The following is a 4,348-nucleotide window of genomic DNA, read 5'->3' on the forward strand; positions in this document are numbered from 1 at the left end:
TTCGGCAACGAGTCGTGGTACTAGGCAATATTCTTTCACCATTTTTTTCTCTTCTTACGTAATTACTTAATTAGAGAGGAAATTAACGATACAGCCAAAGGTAACAGAGCTGCCAATATAGCACCACCTCTCCTAGAGGTTAAAATGATTTTCTTTTTGTACAATGGAGTTTTCTTACGCGCCACAGAACGAATGTCTTTCTGATACCTCTGTAGTCCATTAATTATCTGAGGTTGAACTGGGATGTTTCGTTTCAGAAAATTGGCAAAAATTTCACAAATTGATTCAATTTCCTGTCGTTTTAAAGCCTTGATTAGTTTATTCCGCTTCTTGGGTGATAAATTGTTTAATAAAAATAACAGTTGATGGTGTTTCTCTACGAGAGAGTCCTGATGAACTGTCATTTTTTTTTTTTCAAAATTTGACGATGTCTTGAGCTTTAATCCAGCAATTGCTGGAATCTGGGTACCCTCTCCACTTGACGAAATATTCTCTGTGTCCTTTCGATGTCTTCCTAGACTGTAATATCGTTATGGGGAAATAGTCTGGAAGCGTTGTTGAAATCAATTCTTGCTCATAAAACATACCACTGATCGGCTCGTTGGTTAAATCTTTGACTTTATAGGTTGGGAATGGTTGTGTTCTATCGATATGAGACACTTGAAATATTTCTTCTGTATTTTGGGGCCAAAAGCCCTTGTGAAATATATTCCTTCGCTTTGCTAGTCGTACATACTGCCCAACCTGCAGTTGTGGACTGATGGAAGTTATGGGGTGGTCATTGTTTAAATACATGACCTTAAACTGTCTTCGTATATCTTCAATGTTTTGCAACTTATGGATGGCATGTGGAGTATTTTTTAGTATTCTGTGGAAAGTGTGGTTGTATACATTCACAACTTTTGGAAGGATGTGAATGTATTGTAAAGAATTAGCCTGGGTCATATAATGATACAGTTTATGTTTTAAAGTTTTGATGGCCCGCTCCACTATACTAGATTTCATTTCCGAAAATACACTATATAACTTAATATTTTTCTTATTCAGATAATTTTGAACAGTCCTGTTGTAAAATTCTCTACCTCGGTCGGTGAATATTCGTCTTACCCCGTGAAACTGAGAGGTTTCCTCTAACACCTTCTTTAGGGCAGCTACCACATCCGTTGAATTTTTTGTTTTTAAAGTTTGAGTCTGCATTAGGCGAGAATAAACATCGACACAAATCAAAATATATTTTACACCACTATTGTATTTTTGTAAACTACAAAAGTCTCCCAAATCACAGGCAATTATGGTGCGGGGTTTAGGAGCTAATATTTTTCGCCGAGGAAATCTAACTAAATTTCTTCTGTGTAATGTGTAAGATCGTTCCCCACAGAGAAATTCCCTCACATCTGCAATACTGATGCTGGTGTCTTTAAGTCTGGCAGCCTTATACAATTTTTGAATTGATCCTGTGAAACCACCCGGGGTAGAAATGTCATTGTAGATGGAGGTAAGAATTGACCGTTTCTGCGTCGTTAAAGGCATTTTTTTTTTTTTTTGTTTTGTTCACATATGATAAACAATTTCACACTGGTCTTCATTGACAACCCCCGTTCGTAGTTGTAATGTCTCAGGAACTGTCAGATCAACCAATAAATAGCCATACTCTCTCTGGGATATTGCCCGTCGGTATATTTCGACGAAATTATTAATAGTTTTCCGCCCATATAACTGTCCACTTAAAATTTCAAGTTGGGTTATGTCTCTCTGCTTCATTAATATATAATGGGTACAATTCAGAGTTATTGTCCTAGCATATTTCCCCTGGGGAAACAAATTTTGACTAATTAGAAGGTAGTTACTGGTAGGTAGTTACTTACAACTACCTACTGGAAGGTAGTTGTGCTTTCTGGGTTCGAGTCCCACTGGTGGGTGTTGTCCAAAGATTGTTAATCTTCACTTGTGGTTTATGCAAGTATAGGCTTATAAGCTGGACACGAGTTCTCTCACATTGACAGTGGCTTGACGAAAAATGCAGACTGACCCCTCACTCATCTGGTGCCTTCGGGAGGTGGAGATGTTTGAGATATATATCTCGAACTATCTACTTCTTTTGTAAGGTCTGATGGCGTAGTGGGTTAAAGCATACTAGTTATGCCAGCTACTGGAAGGTAGTTGTGCTTTCTGGGTTCGAGTCCCACTGGTGGGTGTTGTCCAAAGATTGTTAATCTTCACTTGTGGTTTATGCAAGTATAGGCTTATAAGCTGGACACGAGTTCTCTCACATTGACAGTGGCTTGACGAAAAATGCAGACTGACCCCTCACTCATCTGGTGCCTTCGGGAGGTGGAGATGTTTGAGATATATATCTCGAACTATCTACTTCTTTTGTAAGGTCTGATGGCGTAGTGGGTTAAAGCATACTAGTTATGCCAGCTACTGGAAGGTAGTTGTGCTTTCTGGGTTCGAGTCCCACTGGTGGGTGTTGTCCAAAGATTGTTAATCTTCACTTGTGGTTTATGCAAGTATAGGCTTATATATATATATATATATATATATATATATATATATATATATATATATATATATATATATATATATATATATATATATATATAAATATATGTGTGTATATCACGAAAATAAACACGTGATTAAGAATGTGACAATGTCAGACCACGGAGGAAAAATGAAACAGGAAATTTCCTTAAGTACTTTCGTATATTAAATACATCTTCAGAAGGTTCTGAAGATGTATTTAATATACGAAAGTACTTAAGGAAATTTCCTGTTTCATTTTTCCTCCGTGGTCTGACATTGTCATATAAATATATATAAGAGAAAGAGGGGTGTTTTGAGTGGGAGAGAATATATAATTATTTATTTTATATATTTTTTTTTCCTAGGAGTGGGGGATAATGTCACTCCCAGGTGATATTTGCAACATTTGTGGTTGGAGCTTATCACCACAATTCGTGCATACAACTTATTGCTGCCTCCGCTGTGGGGAAGCTGTGTGTGTTCAATCTAGTGGAGTTCACAGGAGAACCTGTGGTGGAGGTAAGCCCTTATTTATTTATTTATTCGTATTTATTTCAAATGAGAAATATTGAGATGGTTTCCCCTATCTTCATGGGGGTGTGTGGGGGCTGTGTGAGTGAGAGTGTGTATATTTATGAGTTATTTCCTTGTTAGGAGGTAAACATCACCGGCCTACCGGAGAGAGTGGTTTTGTATGCCTCATATGTGGTAGCGTCACCTCGAAGCCTCACCCCACTTTCACCTGCAGCAGTTGTGGGGTCACTTTGTGTGAGCACTTGACCTCTGAACATCTACAATCATGTCCCCAAGGTGAGTGAATAAACCCTCTCTCCAGTTTTATTATCTTAAGAAGCTTTCTTGAGGCGTTATGTCATGGGGTTTAGTAGAGTGTGATGGGTGTTGCCTTTTATTATTAATATTATTATTATTGTTATTATTATTATTATTATTATTATTATAATTATTATAATTATTATAATTATTTTTCAGGGGTGCTTCAGAGGCAGGTAAAGACATCTCAGGGGCAGGTAGGAGAGGAACTTCACCCCAAAGCCCAACGTAACAATAGCCCCTTAGGTGGTGGCGGGGGTAGACAGCCCTTTGAAAATGGGGGGGAGGAAGAGATGAGTGATGATGGTGATGGTGGTGATGATGATGGTGGTGGTGGTGGTGGTGACATCCCTCAGGCAGGTCCTAGTGGTCTTAGACCCCATGACAACAATCGAGATAGAGATGGAAATTCCTCAGAAGGGGAGGATGTTATAGACATCCCTCACTTAATTAATAGGGTGGGGGCCCTGGGCGATCTCTTTACTAGAATGGAATATTCCATCCCCCCAGCCTTTGCCACAGATCCTGTAGGTCTTCTAAGCAACTTTAGAGAACTATTCTCTAACGAAATAGAGAATTACATGAATTCTCTGGGGGGTCATGGCAATTTTACTTCATCATTCAAAATCCTCCTTGAAGTGAAGGTTACACTTTTAAAGCAACGTCTCACAGAAGATGATGACTATAGGGAACACTTCATAACGACACCTGCTAGGCTGGTAACTCTTGAGGAGGTGGGTGATCTTATTGATAGTTGGGTGGGTTATATGATTACACGTCTGGAGGATCTCCTATCAGAAACAGAGGGAAGTGGTTTTATATTATTTAATGTTGATTTCCTCAAAATCGTTATCTGTAATGGTAGTGTAAGGTCAGTTTTGGGGGATTATGTCCCTTATCCCCCCTTTTTAAGGGGCCGACACGAGGTCTTCAACCCAAACCCAAATGGTAACAATGGAACATGCATTATTCAATGCATTGCCGCTTTTCG

At 38.8% G+C, this 4,348-nt stretch overlaps 1 long non-coding RNA gene across 1 annotated transcript; it reads left to right on the plus strand.

Annotated features, from left to right (window-relative positions):
* Positions 1–2,951: 2,951 nt before the first annotated feature.
* On the plus strand, positions 2,952–4,137 carry LOC138356778 (uncharacterized). The gene is made up of 3 exons (XR_011224652.1): positions 2,952–3,045; positions 3,181–3,336; positions 3,517–4,137. It is a non-coding gene; the product is annotated as an uncharacterized lncRNA (long non-coding RNA).
* Positions 4,138–4,348: the final 211 nt, after the last annotated feature.

The sequence above is a fragment of the Procambarus clarkii genome, chromosome 74 (assembly GCF_040958095.1).
Source record: "Procambarus clarkii isolate CNS0578487 chromosome 74, FALCON_Pclarkii_2.0, whole genome shotgun sequence".
NCBI classification, from domain to species: Eukaryota; Metazoa; Arthropoda; class Malacostraca; order Decapoda; family Cambaridae; genus Procambarus; species Procambarus clarkii.